This window comes from Calliopsis andreniformis, unplaced genomic scaffold (genome assembly GCF_051401765.1).
Source record: "Calliopsis andreniformis isolate RMS-2024a unplaced genomic scaffold, iyCalAndr_principal scaffold0015, whole genome shotgun sequence".
Classification (NCBI taxonomy): Eukaryota; Metazoa; Arthropoda; class Insecta; order Hymenoptera; family Andrenidae; genus Calliopsis; species Calliopsis andreniformis.
In genome coordinates, this window is record NW_027480428.1 from 5644789 (window position 1) to 5660670 (window position 15882).

Here is a 15882-nt window from a genome sequence, read left to right on the forward strand (position 1 = left end):
TGGTTGCAATTATTCGTATTATACGATGGAAAAGCTGTTGTATTTATATCGTATTTTATGCTTCTGGCGTTGACTTCTAAGGCACTAACTATTCGATCTGGTGGAGCAACGCCCTAGAGTGAATCCTAGGTTGCCCGGAGCGTAGAATTGGCCATCACTTTCAAACTGGTTGCAATTATTCCTGTTATATGATGGAAACACTGTTGTATTTTTATTGCATTTTATGCTTCGGGCGTTAACTTCTAAGGCCCTAACAATTCAATCTGTTGGAGCAACGCCCTAGGGTGAAGCCTAGGTTGCTCGGAAAGTAGAAATGACCATAAGTTTCATACTTGTTGCAATTATTCGTTTTATACGATGGAAAATCTGTTGTATTTATATTGTATTTTATGCTTCTGGCGTTGGCTTCTAAGGCACTAACTATTCGATCTGGTGGAGCAACGCCCTAGAGTGAATCCTAGGTTGCCCGGAACGTAGAATTGGCCATCACTTTTAAACTGGTTGCAATTAATCCAGTTATACGATGGAAAAACTGTTGTATTTTTATTGCACTTTATGCTTCTGGCGTTCACTTCTTAGGCCCTAACTATTCGAACTGGTGGAACAACGGCTTAGGGTGAAGCCTAGGTTGCCCGGAACGTAGAAATGACCATAACTTTTACACTGGTAGCAATTATTCGTTTTATACAATGGAAAAACTGTTCTATTTATTTGGTATTTAATGCTTCGGTCGTTGGCTTCTAAGGCCCTAACTGTTTGATCTGGTGGAGCAACGCCCTAGAGTGAAGCCTAGGTTGCCCGGACCGAAGAATTGACCATAACTTTCACACTGGCTGCTAATATTCGTTTTATACGATGGAAAAACTGATATATTTATATTGTATTTTATGCTTCTGTCGTTGACTTCTTAGGCCCTAACTATTCGATCTGGTGGAACAACGGCTTAGGGTGAAGCCTAGGTTGCCCGGAACGTAGAATTGGCCATCACTTTCAAACTGGTTGCAATTATTCCTGATAGATGATGGAAACACTGTTGTATTTTTTTTGCATTTTATGGTTCGGGCGTTGACTTCTAAGGCCCTAACTATTGAATCTGCTGGAGCAACGCCCTAGGGTGAAGCCTAGGTAGCTCGGAAAGTAGAAATGACCATAAGTTTCATACTGGTTGCAATTATTCGTTTTATACGCTGGAAAAACTGTTGTATATATATTGTATTTTATGCTTCTGGCGTTGTCTTCTAAGGCACTAACTATTCGATCTGGTGGAGCAACGCCCTAGAGTGCAGCCTAGGTTGCCCGGAACGTAGAATTGGCCATCACTTTCAAAACAGGTTGCAATTATTCCTGTTATATGATGGAAACACTGTTGTATTTTTTTTGCATTTTATGGTTCGGGCGTTGACTTCTAAGACCCTAACTATTCAATCTGTTGGAGCAACGCCCTAGGGTGAAGCCTAGGTTGCTCGGAAAGTAGAAATGTCCATAAGATTCATACTGGTTGCAATTATTCGTTTTATACAATGAAAAAACTGTTGTATTTATATTGTATTTTATGCTTCTGGCGTTGACTTCTAAAGCACTAACTATTCGATCTGGTGGAGCAACGCCCTAGAGTGAATCCTAGGTTGCCCAGAACGTAGAATTGGCCATCACTTTCAAACTGGTTGCAATTATTCCTGTTATATGATGGAAACACTGTTGTATTTTTTTTGCATTTTATGGTTCGGGCGTTGGCTTCTGAGGCCCTAACTATTCAATCTGTTGGAGCAACGCCCTAGGGTGAAGCCTAGGTTGCTCGGAATGTAGAAATGACCATAAGTTTCATACTGGTTGCAATTATTCGTTTTATACAATGGAAAAACTGTTCTATTTATATGGTATTTAATGCTTCGGGCGTTGGCTTCTAAGGCCCTAACTTTTTGATCTGGTGGAGCAACGCCCTAGAGTGAAGCCTAGGTTGCCCGGAACGAGGAAATGACCATAACTTTCACACTGGTTGCTATTATTCGTTTTATACAATGGAAAAACTGTTATATTTATATTGTATTTTATGCTTCTGGCGTTGACTTCTGAGGCTGTTGCTATTCGATGTGGTGGAAGAACGCCATAGAGTGAAGCCTAGGTAGCCCGGAACGTAGAAATGTCCATATCTTTCGCACTGTTTGCAATTATTCATTTAATACGATGGAAATGCTGTTGTATGTATATCGTATTTTATGCTTCTGGCGTTGACTTCTAAGGACCTAACTATTCGATCTGGTGGAGCAACGCCCTAGAGTGAAGCCTAGGTTGCCCGGAACGTAGAAATGACCATTACTTTCACACTGTTTGCTATTATTCATTTTGTACGATGGAAAAGCTGTTGGATTTATATTGTATTTTATGCCTCTGGCGTTGACTTCTAAGTCCCTAGCTACTCGATCTGGTAGAGCAACGCCCTAGAGTGAAACCTAGGTTATCCGGAACGTGGAAATGACCAGTACGTTCACACTGTTTGCAAATATACATTATATATGGTGGAAAATCTGTTGTATTTATGTTGTATTTTATGCTTCTGGCGTTGACTTCTTTGGCCCTAACTGTTCGATATAGTGGAAGAACGCCCTAGAGTGAAGCCTAGGTTGACCGGAACGAAGAAATGACCATCACTTTCAAACTGGTTGCAATTATTCCGGTTATATGATGGAAAAACTGTTGTATTTTTATTGCATTTTATGCTTCGGGCATTGACTTCTAAGGTCCTAACTGTTCAATCTGTTGGAGCGACGCCCTAGGGTGAAGCCTAGGTTGCCCGGAAAGTAGAAATGACCATAACTTTCACACTGCTTGCAATTATTCGTTTTATACGATTGAAAAGCTTTTGCAACTTTATTGTATTTTATTCTTCTGGCGTTGACTTCTAAGGCCGTAGCTATTAGATGTGGTGGAGCAACGCCCTAGAGTGATGCCTAGGTTGCCCGGAACGTAGATATGACCATAACTTTCATACTGGTTGCAATTCTTCGTTTTATACGATGGAATAGCTGTTGTATTAATATTGTATTTTATGCTTCTGGCGTTGACTTCTAAGGCACTAACTATGCGATCTTGCGGAACAACGCCCTGGGGTGAAACCTAGGTTGCCCGGAACGTAGAATTGGCCATCACTTTCAAACTGGTTGCAATTATTCCTGTTGTATGATGGAAACACTGTTGTATTTTTTTTGCATTTTATGGTTCGGCGTTGGCTTCTAAGGCCCTAACTGTTTGATCTGGTGGAGCAACGCCCTAGAGTGAAGCCTAGGTTGCCCGGAACGAAGAAATGAACATAACTTTCACACTGGCTGTTATTATTCGTTTTATACGATAGAAAAACTGATATATTTATATTGTATTTTATGCTTCTGTCGTTGACTTCTTAGGCCGTAACTATTCGATCTGGTGGAACAACACCCTAGAGTGAAGCCTAGGTTGCCTGGAACGTAGAAATGACCAGCACTTTCACACTGGTTGCAATTATTCCGGTTATAGGATGGAAAGACTGCTGTATTTATATTGTATTTTATGCCTCTGGCGTTGACTTCTAAGGCCGTAGCTATTAGATGTGGTGGAGCAACGCCCTAGAGAGGCGCCTAGGTTGCTCGGAACGTGGATATGACCATTACTTTCACACTGTTTGCAAATATACATTATATACGATGGAAAAGCTGTTGTATTTTATGCTTCTGTCGTTGACTTCTTAGGCCCTAACTATTCGATCTGGTGGAGCAACGACCTAGAGTGAAACCTAGGTTGCCGGGAACGTAGAAATGACCATTACTTTCACACTGGTTGCAATTATTCGTTTTATACGATGGAAAAACTGTTGCATCTTTATTGTATTTTATGCTTCTGGCGTTGACTTCTAAGGCCCTAACTATTCGATCAGGTGGAGCTACGCCCTAGAGTGAAGCCTAGGTTGCTCGGAATGTAGAAATGACCATAACATTCACACTGGTTGCAATTATTCGTTTTATACGATGGAAAAGCTGTTGCATTTATATCGTATTTTATGCTTCTGGCGTTGACTTCTTAGGCCGTAACTATTCGGTCTGGTGGAGCAACGCCCTGGAGTGAAACCTATATTGCCCGGAACGTAGAATTGGCCATCACTTTCAAACTGGTTGCAATTATTCCTGATAGATGATGGAAACACTGTTGTATTTTTTTTGCATTTTATGGTTCGGGCGTTGACTTCTAAGGCCCTAACTATTCAACCTGTTGGAGCAACGACCTAGGGTGAAGCCTAGGTAGCTCGGAAAGTAGAAATGACCATAAGTTTCATACTGGTTGCAATTATTCGTTTTATACGATGGAAAAACTGTTGTATTTATATTGTATTTTATGCTTCTGGCGTTGTCTTCTAAGGCACTAACTATTCGATCTGGTGGAGCAACGCCCTAGAGTGAAGCCTAGGTTGCCCGGAACGTAGAATTGGCCATCACTTTCAAACCGGTTGCAATTATTCCTGTTATATGATGGAAACGATATTGTATTTTTATTGTATTTTATACTTCAGGCGTTGACTTCTGAGGCCGTAGCTATTCGATGTGGTGGAAGAACGCCATAGAGTGAAGCCTAGGTTGCCCGGAACGTAGAAATGACCATAACTTTTACACTGGTAGCAATTATTCGTTTTATACAATGGAAAAACTGTTCTATTTATTTTGTATGTTATGCTTCGGGCGTTGACTTCTAAGGCCCTAACTGTTTGATCTGGTGGAGCAACGCCCTAGAGTGAATCCTAGGTTGCCCGGAGCGTAGAATTGGCCATCACTTTCAAACTGGTTGCAATTATTCCTGATAGATGATGGAAACACTGTTGTATTTTTTTTGCATTTTATGGTTCGGGCGTTGACTTCTAAGGCCCTAGCTATTCAATCTGTTGGAGCAACGCCCTAGGGTGAAGCCTAGGTAGCTCGGAAAATAGAAATGACCATAAGTTTCATATTGGTTGCAATTATTCGTTTTATACGATGGAAAAACTGTTGTATATATATTGTATTTTATGCTTCTGGCGATGACTTCTAAAGCACTAACTATTCGATCTGGTGGAGCAACGCCCTAGAGTGAATCCTAGGTTGCCCGGAACGTAGAATTGGCCATCACTTTCAAACTGGTTGCAATTAATCCAGTTATACGATGGAAAAACTGTTGTAGTTTTATTGCATTTTATGCTTCTGGCGTTCACTTCTTAGGCCCTAACTATTCGAACTGGTGGAACAACCGCTTAGGGTGAAGCCTAGGTTGCCCGGAACGTAGAAATGAACATAACTTTTACACTGGTAGCAATTATTCGTTTTATACAATGGAAAAACTGTTCTATTTATTTGGTATTTAATGCTTCGGTTGTTGGCTTCTAAGGCCCTAACTGTTTGATTTGGTGGAGCAACACCCTACAGTGAAGCCTAGGTTGCCCGGAACGAAGAATTGACCATAACTTTCACACTGGCTGCTATTATTCGTTTTATACGATGGAAAAACTGATATATTTATATTGTATTTTATGCTTCTGTCGTTGACTTCTTACGCCCTAACTATTCGATCTGGTGGAACAACGCCCTAGAGTGAAGCTTAGGTTGCCTGGAACGTAGAAATGACCATCACTTTCACATGGGTTGCAATTATTCCGGTTATAGGATGGAAAGACTGTTGTATTTTTATTGTATTTTATACTTCAGACGTAGACTTCTGAGGCCGTAGCTATTCGATGTGGTGGAAGAACGCCATAGAGTGAAGCCTAGGCTGCCCGGAACGTAGAAATGACCATAACATTTACACTGGTAGCAATTATTCGTTTTATACAATGGAAAAACTGTTCTATTTATTTGGTATTTAATGCTTCGGGCGTTGGCTTCTAAGGCCCTAACTGTTTGATCTGGTGGAGCTACGCCCTAGGGTGAAGCCGAGGTTGCCCGGAACGAAGAAATGACCATAACTTTCACACTGGTTGCTATTATTCGTTTTATACGATGGAAAAACTGATATATTTATATTGTACTTTATGCTTCTGGCGTTGACTTCTAAGGCCCTACCTGTTCGATCTAGTAGAGCAACGCCCTAGAGTGTAGCCTAGGTTGCCCGGAAAGGAGAAATGACCATCACTTTCAAACTGGTTGCAATTAATCCAGTTATACGATGGAAACACTGTTGTATTTTTATTACATTTTATGCTTCTGGCGTTCACTTCTTAGGTCCTAACTATTCGATCTGGTGGAACAACGGCTTAAGGTGAAGCCTACGTTGCCCGGAACGTAGAAATGACCATAACTTTTACACTGGTAGCAATTATTCGTTTTATACAATGGAAAAACTGTTCCATTTATTTGGTATTTAATGCTTCGAGCGTTGGCTTCTAATGCCCTAACTGTTTGATCTGGTGGCGCAACGCCCTAGAGTGAAGCCTAGGTTGCCCGGAATGTAGAAATGACCATAACTTTCACACTGGCTGCTATTATTCGTTTTATACGATGGAAAAACTGATATATTTATATTGTACTTTATGCTTCTGTCGTTGACTTCTTAGGCTCTAACTATTCGATCTGGTGGAACTACGGCTTAGGGTGAAGCCTAGGTTGCCCGGAACGTAGAAATGGCCATAACTTTTACACTGGTAGCAATTATTCGTTTTATGCAATGGAAAAACTGTTCTATTTATTTGGTATTTAATGCTTCGGGCGTTGGCTTCTAAGGCCCTAACTGTTTGATCTGGTGGAGCAACGCCCTAGAGTGAAGCCTAGGTTGCCTGGAACGTAGAAATGACCATCACTTTCACACGGGTTGCAATTATTCCGGTTGTAGGATGGAAAGGCTGTTGTATTTTTATTGTATTTTATACTTCAGGCGTTGACTTCTTAGGCCGTATCTATTCGGTCTGGTGGAGCAACGCCCTGGAGTGAAACCTAGGTTGCCCGGAACGAAGAATTGGCCATCACTTTCAAACTGGTTGCAATTATTGCTGATAGATGATGGAAACACTGTTGTATTTTTTTTGCATTTTATGGTTCGGGCGTTGACTTCTAAGGCCCTAACTATTCAATCTGTTGGAGCAACGCCCTAGTGTGAAGCCTAGGTAGCTCGGAAAGTAGAAATGACCATAAGTTTCATACTGGTTGCAATTATTCGTTTTATACGATGGAAAAACTGTTGTATTTATATTGTATTTTAAGCTTCTGGCGTTGTCTTCTAAGGCACTAACTATTCGATCTGGTGGAGCAACGCCCTAGAGTGAAGCCTAGGTTGCCCGGAACGTAGAATTGGCCATCACTTTCAAACTGGTTGCAATTATTCCTGTTATATGATGGAAACACTGTTGTATTTTTATTGTATTTTATACTTCAGGCGTTGACTTCTGAGGCCGTAGCTATTCGATGTGGTAGAAGAACGCCATAGAGTGAAGCCTAGGTTGCCCGGAACGTAGAAATGACCATAACTTTTACACTGGTAGCAATTATTCGTTTTATACAATGGAAAAACTGTTCTATTTATTTTGTATTTTATGCTTCGGGCGTTGACTTCTAAGGCCCTAACTGTTTGATCTGGTGGAGCGACGCCCTAAAGTGAATCCTAGGTTGCCCGGAGCGTAGAATTGGCCATCACTTTCAAACTGGTTGCAATTATTCCTGATAGATGATGGAAGCACTGTGGTATTTTTTTTGAATTTTAAGGTTCGGGCGTTGACTTCTAAGGCCCTAACTATTCAATCTGTTGGGGCAACGCCCTAGGGTGAAGCCTAGGTAGCTCGGAAAGTAGAAATGACCATAAGTTTCATACTGGTTGCAATTATTCGTTTTATACGATGGAAAAGCTGTTGTATTTATATCGTATTTTATGCTTCTGGCGTTGACTTCTAAGGCACTAACTATTCGATCTGGTGGAGCAACGCCCTAAAGTGAATCCTAGGTTGCCCGGAGCGTAGAATTGGCCATCAATTTCAAACTGGTTGCTATTATTCCTGTTATATGATGGAAACACTGTTGTATTTTTATTGCATTTTATGGTTCGGGCGTTGACTTCTAAGGCCCTAACTATTCAATCTGTTGGAGCATCGCCCTAGGGTGAAGCCTAGGTTGCTCGGAAAGTAGAAATGACCATAAGTTTCATACTGGTTGCAATTATTCGTTTTATACGATGGAAAATCTGTTGTATTTATATTGTATTTTATGCTTCTGGCGTTTACTTCTAAGGCACTAACTATTCGATCTGGTGGAGCAACGCCCTAGAGTGAATCCTAGGTTGCCCGGAACGTAGAATTGGCCATCACTTTCAAACTGGTTGCAATTAATCCAGTTATACGATGGAAAAACTGTTGTATTCTTATTTCATTTTATGCTTCTGGCGTTCACTTCTTAGGCTCTAACTATTCGATCTGGTGGAACAACGGATTAGGGTGAAGCCTAGGTTGCCCGGAACGTAGAAATGGCCATAACCTTTACACTGGTAGCAATTATTCGTTTTATACAATGGAAAAACTGTTCTATTTATTTGGTATTTAATGCTTCAGGCGTTGGCTTCTAAGGCCCTAACTGTTTGATCTGGTGGAGCAACGCCCTAGAGTGAAGCCTAGGTTGCCTGGAACGTAGAAATGACCATCACTTTCACACGGGTTGCAATTATTCCGGTTATAGGATGGAAAGACTGTTGTATTTTTATTGTATTTTATACTTCAGGCGTTGACTTCTTAGGCCGTATCTATTCGGTCTGGTGGAGCAACGCCCTGGAGTGAAACCTAGGTTGCCCGGAACGAAGAATTGGCCATCACTTTCAAACTGGTTGCAATTATTGCTGATAGATGATGGAAACACTGTTGTATTTTTTTTGCATTTTATGGTTCGGGCGTTGACTTCTAAGGCCCTAACTATTCAATCTGTTGGAGCAACGCCCTAGTGTGAAGCCTAGGTAGCTCGGAAAGTAGAAATGACCATAAGTTTCATACTGGTTGCAATTATTCGTTTTATACGATGGAAAAACTGTTGTATTTATATTGTATTTTATGCTTCTGGCGTTGTCTTCTAAGGCACTAACTATTCGATCTGGTGGAGCAACGCCCTAGAGTGAAGCCTAGGTTGCCCGGAACGTAGAATTGGCCATCACTTTCAAACTGGTTGCAATTATTCCTGTTATATGATGGAAACACTGTTGTATTTTTATTGTATTTTATACTTCAGGCGTTGACTTCTGAGGCCGTAGCTATTCGATGTGGTGGAAGAACGCCATAGAGTGAAGCCTAGGATGCCCGGAACGTAGAAATGACCATAACTTTTACACTGGTAGCAATTATTCGTTTTATACAATGGAAAAACTGTTCTATTTATTTTGTATTTTATGCTTCGGGCGTTGACTTCTAAGGCCCTAACTGTTTGATCTGGTGGAGCAACGCCCTAAAGTGAATCCTAGGTTGCCCGGAACGTAGAATTGGCCATCACTTTCAAACTGGTTGCAATTATTCCTGTTATATGATGGAAACACTGTTGTATTTTTATTGTATTTTATACTTCAGGCGTTGACTTCTGAGGCCGTAGCTATTCGATGTGGTAGAAGAACGCCATAGAGTGAAGCCTAGGTTGCCCGGAACGTAGAAATGACCATAACTTTTACACTGGTAGCAATTATTCGTTTTATACAATGGAAAAACTGTTCTATTTATTTTGTATTTTATGCTTCGGGCGTTGACTTCTAAGGCCCTAACTGTTTGATCTGGTGGAGCGACGCCCTAAAGTGAATCCTAGGTTGCCCGGAGCGTAGAATTGGCCATCACTTTCAAACTGGTTGCAATTATTCCTGATAGATGATGGAAGCACTGTGGTATTTTTTTTGAATTTTAAGGTTCGGGCGTTGACTTCTAAGGCCCTAACTATTCAATCTGTTGGGGCAACGCCCTAGGGTGAAGCCTAGGTAGCTCGGAAAGTAGAAATGACCATAAGTTTCATACTGGTTGCAATTATTCGTTTTATACGATGGAAAAGCTGTTGTATTTATATCGTATTTTATGCTTCTGGCGTTGACTTCTAAGGCACTAACTATTCGATCTGGTGGAGCAACGCCCTAAAGTGAATCCTAGGTTGCCCGGAGCGTAGAATTGGCCATCAATTTCAAACTGGTTGCTATTATTCCTGTTATATGATGGAAACACTGTTGTATTTTTATTGCATTTTATGGTTCGGGCGTTGACTTCTAAGGCCCTAACTATTCAATCTGTTGGAGCATCGCCCTAGGGTGAAGCCTAGGTTGCTCGGAAAGTAGAAATGACCATAAGTTTCATACTGGTTGCAATTATTCGTTTAATACGATGGAAAATCTGTTGTATTTATATTGTATTTTATGCTTCTGGCGTTTACTTCTAAGGCACTAACTATTCGATCTGGTGGAGCAACGCCCTAGAGTGAATCCTAGGTTGCCCGGAACGTAGAATTGGCCATCACTTTCAAACTGGTTGCAATTAATCCAGTTATACGATGGAAAAACTGTTGTATTCTTATTTCATTTTATGCTTCTGGCGTTCACTTCTTAGGCTCTAACTATTCGATCTGGTGGAACAACGGATTAGGGTGAAGCCTAGGTTGCCCGGAACGTAGAAATGGCCATAACCTTTACACTGGTAGCAATTATTCGTTTTATAAAATGGAAAAACTGTTCTATTTATTTGGTATTTAATGCTTCAGGCGTTGGCTTCTAAGGCCCTAACTGTTTGATCTGGTGGAGCAACGCCCTAGAGTGAAGCCTAGGTTGCCTGGAACGTAGAAATGACCATCACTTTCACACGGGTTGCAATTATTCCGGTTATAGGATGGAAAGACTGTTGTATTTTTATTGTATTTTATACTTCAGGCGTTGACTTCTTAGGCCGTATCTATTCGGTCTGGTGGAGCAACGCCCTGGAGTGAAACCTAGGTTGCCCGGAACGAAGAATTGGCCATCACTTTCAAACTGGTTGCAATTATTGCTGATAGATGATGGAAACACTGTTGTATTTTTTTTGCATTTTATGGTTCGGGCGTTGACTTCTAAGGCCCTAACTATTCAATCTGTTGGAGCAACGCCCTAGTGTGAAGCCTAGGTAGCTCGGAAAGTAGAAATGACCATAAGTTTCATACTGGTTGCAATTATTCGTTTTATACGATGGAAAAACTGTTGTATTTATATTGTATTTTATGCTTCTGGCGTTGTCTTCTAAGGCACTAACTATTCGATCTGGTGGAGCAACGCCCTAGAGTGAAGCCTAGGTTGCCCGGAACGTAGAATTGGCCATCACTTTCAAACTGGTTGCAATTATTCCTGTTATATGATGGAAACACTGTTGTATTTTTATTGTATTTTATACTTCAGGCGTTGACTTCTGAGGCCGTAGCTATTCGATGTGGTGGAAGAACGCCATAGAGTGAAGCCTAGGTTGCCCGGAACGTAGAAATGACCATAACTTTTACACTGGTAGCAATTATTCGTTTTATACAATGGAAAAACTGTTCTATTTATTTTGTATTTTATGCTTCGGGCGTTGACTTCTAAGGCCCTAACTGTTTGATCTGGTGGAGCAACGCCCTAAAGTGAATCCTAGGTTGCCCGGAGCGTAGAATTGGCCATCACTTTCAAACTGGTTGCAATTATTCCTGTTATATGATGGAAACACTGTTGTATTTTTATTGCATTTTATGCTTCGGGCGTTGACCTCTAAGGCCCTAACAATTCAATCTGTTGGAGCAACGCCCTAGGGTGAAGCCTAGGTTGCTCGGAAAGTAGAAATGACCATAAGTTTCATACTGGTTGCAATTATTCGTTGTATACGATGGAAAAAGTGTTGTATTTATATTGTACTTTTTGCATCTGGCGTTGACTTCTAAGGCCCTAGCTATTCGATCCAGTACAGCAACGCCCTAGAGTGTAGCCTAGGTTGCCCGGAAAGGAGAAATGACCATCACTTTCAAACTGGTTGCAATTAATCCAGTTATACGATGGAAAGACTGTTGTATTTTTATTGCATTTTATGCTTCTGGCGTTCACTTCTTAGGCCCTAACTATTCGATCTGGTGGAACAACGGCTTAGGGTGAAGCCTAGGTTGCCCGGAACGTAGAATTGGCCATAACTTTCAAACTGGTTGCAATTATTCCTGATAGATGAAGGAAACACTGTTGTATTTTTTTTGCATTTTATGGTTCGGGCGTTGACTTCTAAGGCCCTAACTATTGAATCTGTCGGAGCAACGCCCTAGGGTGAAGCCTAGGTAGCTCGGAAAGTAGAAATGACCATAAGTTTCATACTGGTTGCAATTATTCGTTTTATACGATGGAAAAACAGTTGTATATATATTGTATTTTATGCTTCTGGCGTTATCTTCTAAGGCACTAACTATTCGATCTGGTGGAGCAACGCCCTAGAGTGCAGCCTAGGTTGCCCGGAACGTAGAATTGGCCATTACTTTCAAACTGGTTGCAATTATTCCTGTTATATGATGGAAACAATGTTGTATTTTCTTTGCATTTTATGGTTCGGGCGTTGGCTTTTGAGGCCCTAACTATTCAATCTGTTGGAGCAACGCCCTAGGGTGAAGCCTAGGTTGCTCGGAAAGTAGAAATGACCATAAGTTTCATACTGGTTGCAATTATTCGTTTTATACGATGGAAAATCTGTTGTATTTATATTGTATTTTATGCTTCTGGCGTTGGCTCCTAAGGCACTACCTATTCGACCTGGTGGAGCAACGCCCTAGAGTGAATCCTAGGTTGCCCGGAACGTAGAATTGGCCATCACTTTCAAACTGGTTGCAATTAATCCAGTTATGCGATGGAAAAACTGATATATTTATATTGTATTTTATGCTTCTGTCGTTGACTTCTGAGGCCGTAGCGATTCGATGTGGTGGAAGAACGCCATAGAGTGAAGCCTAGGTTGCCCGGAATGTAAAAATGACCATAACTTTTACACTGGTAGCAATTATTCGTTTTATACAATGGAAAAACTGTTCTATTTATTTTGTATTTTATGCTTCGGGCGTTGACTTCTAAGGCCCTAACTGTTTGATCTGGTGGATCAACGCCCTAGAGCGAAGCCTAGGTTGCCCGGAACGTAGAATTGGCCATCACTTTCAAACTGGTTGCAATTAATCCAGTTATACGATGGAAAAACTGTTGTATTTTTATTGCATTTTATGCTTCTGGCGTTCACTTCTTAGGCCCTAACTATTCGATCTGGTGGAACAACGGCTTAAGGTGAAGCCTAACTTGCTCGGAAAGTAGAAATGACCATAAGTTTCATACTGGTTTCAATTATTCGTTTTATACGATGGAAATGCTGTTGTATTTATATTGTATTTTATGCTTCTGGCGTTGACTTCTAAGGCACTAACTATTCGATCTGGTGGAGCAACGCAATAGAGTGATGCCTAGGTTGCCCGGAACGTAGAATTGGCCATAACTTTTACACTGGTAGCAATTATTCGTTTTATACAATGGAAAAACTGTTCTATTTATTTGGTATTTAATGCTTCGAGCGTTGGCTTCTGAGGCCCAAACTGTTTGATCTGGTGGCGCAACGCCCTAGAGTGAAGCCTAGGTTCCCCGGAATGTAGAAATGACCATAACTTTCACACTGGCTGCTATTATTCGTTTTATACGATGGAAAAACTGATATATTTATATTGTATTTTATGCTTCTGTCGTTGACTTCTTAGGCCCTAACTATTCGATCTGGTGGAACAACGGCTTAGGGTGAAGCCTAGGTTGCCCGGAACGTAGAATTGGCCATCACTTTCAAACTGGTTGCAATTATTCCTGATAGATGATGGAAACACTGTTGTATTTTTTTTGCATTTTATGGTTCGGGCGTTGACTTCTAAGGCCCTAACTATTGAATCTGTTGGAGCAACGCCCTAGGGTGAAGCCTAGGTAGCTCGGAAAGTAGAAATGACCATAAGTTTCATACTGGTTGCAATTATTCGTTTTATACGCTGGAAAAACTGTTGTATATATATTGTATTTTATGATTCTGGCGTTGTCTTCTAAGGCACTAACTATTCGATCTGGTGGAGCAACGCCCTAGGGTGCAGTCTAGGTTGCCTGGAACGTAGAATTGGCCATCACTTTCAAACTGGTTGCAATTATTCCTGTTATATGATGGAAACACTGTTGTATTTTTTTTGCATTTTATGGTTCGGGCGTTGACTTCTAAGACCCTAACTATTCAATCTGTTGGAGCAACGCCCTAGGGTGAAGCCTAGGTTGCTCGGAAAGTAGAAATGTCCATAAGATTCATACTGGCTGCAATTATTCGTTTTATACAATGAAAAAACTGTTGTATTTATATTGTATTTTATGCTTCTGGCGTTGACTTCTAAAGCACTAACTATTCGATCTGGTGGAGCAACGCCCTAGAGTGAATCCTAGGTTGCCCAGAACGTAGAATTGGCCATCACTTTCAAACTGGTTGCAATTATTCCTGTTATATGATGGAAACACTGTTGTATTTTTTTTGCATTTTATGGTTCGGGCGTTGGCTTCTGAGGCCCTAACTATTCAATCTGTTGGAGCAACGCCCTAGGGTGAAGCCTAGGTTGCTCGGAATGTAGAAATGACCATAAGTTTCATACTGGTTGCAATTATTCGTTTTATACAATGGAAAAACTGTTCTATTTATTTGGTATTTAATGCTTCGGGCGTTGGCTTCTAAGGCCCTAACTTTTTGATCTGGTGGAGCAACGCCCTAGAGTGAAGCCTAGGTTGCCCGGAACGAAGAAATGACCATAACTTTCACACTGGCTGCTATTATTCGTTTTATGCGATGGAAAAACTGATATATTTATATTGTATTTTATGCTTCTGTCGTTGACTTCTGAGGCCGTAGCTATTCGATGTGGTGGAAGAACGCCATAGAGTGAAGCCTAGGTTGCCCGGAATGTAGAAATGACCATAACTTTTACACTGGTAGCAATTATTCGTTTTATACAATGGAAAAACTGTTCTATTTATTTTGTATTTTATGCTTCGGGCGTTGACTTCTAAGGCCCTAACTGTTTGATCTGGTGGAGCAACGCCCTAGAGTGAAGCCGAGGTTGCCCGGAACGAAGAAATGACCATAACTTTCACACTGGCTGCTATTATTCGTTTTATACGATGGAAAAACTGATATATTTATATTGTACTTTATGCTTCTGGCGTTGACTTCTAAGGCCCTAGCTGTACGATCTAGTAGAGCAACGCCCTAGAGTGTAGCCTAGGTTGCCCGGAAAGGAGAAATGACCATCACTTTCAAACTGGTTGCAATTAATCGAGTTATACGATGGAAAAACTGTTGTATTTTTATTGCATTTTATGCTTCTGGCGTTCACTTCTTAGGCCCTAACTATTCGATCTGGTGGAACAACGCCCTAGAGTGAAGCCTACGTTGCCTGGAACGTAGAAATGACCATCACTTTCACACGGGTTGCAATTATTCCGGTTATAGGATGGAAAGACTGTTGTATTTTTATTGTATTTTATACTTCAGGCGTTGACTTCTGAGGCCGTAGCTATTCGATGTGGCGGAAGAACGCCATAGAGTGAAGCCTAGGATGCCCGGAACGTAGAAATGGCCATCACTTTCAAACTGGTTGCAATTATTCCTGTTATATGATGGAAACACTGTTGTATTTATATTGTATTTTATGCCTCTGGCGTTGACTTCTAAGGCCGTAGCTATTAGATGTGGTGGAGCAACGCCCTAGAGAGACGCCTAGTGTGCTCGGAACGTAGAAATGACCATTACTTTCACACTGGTTGCAATTATTCGTATTATACGATGGAAAAGCTGTTGTATTTATATCGTATTTTATGCTTCTGGCGTTGACTTCTAAGGCACTAACTATTCGATCTGGTGGAGCAACGCCCTAGAGTGAA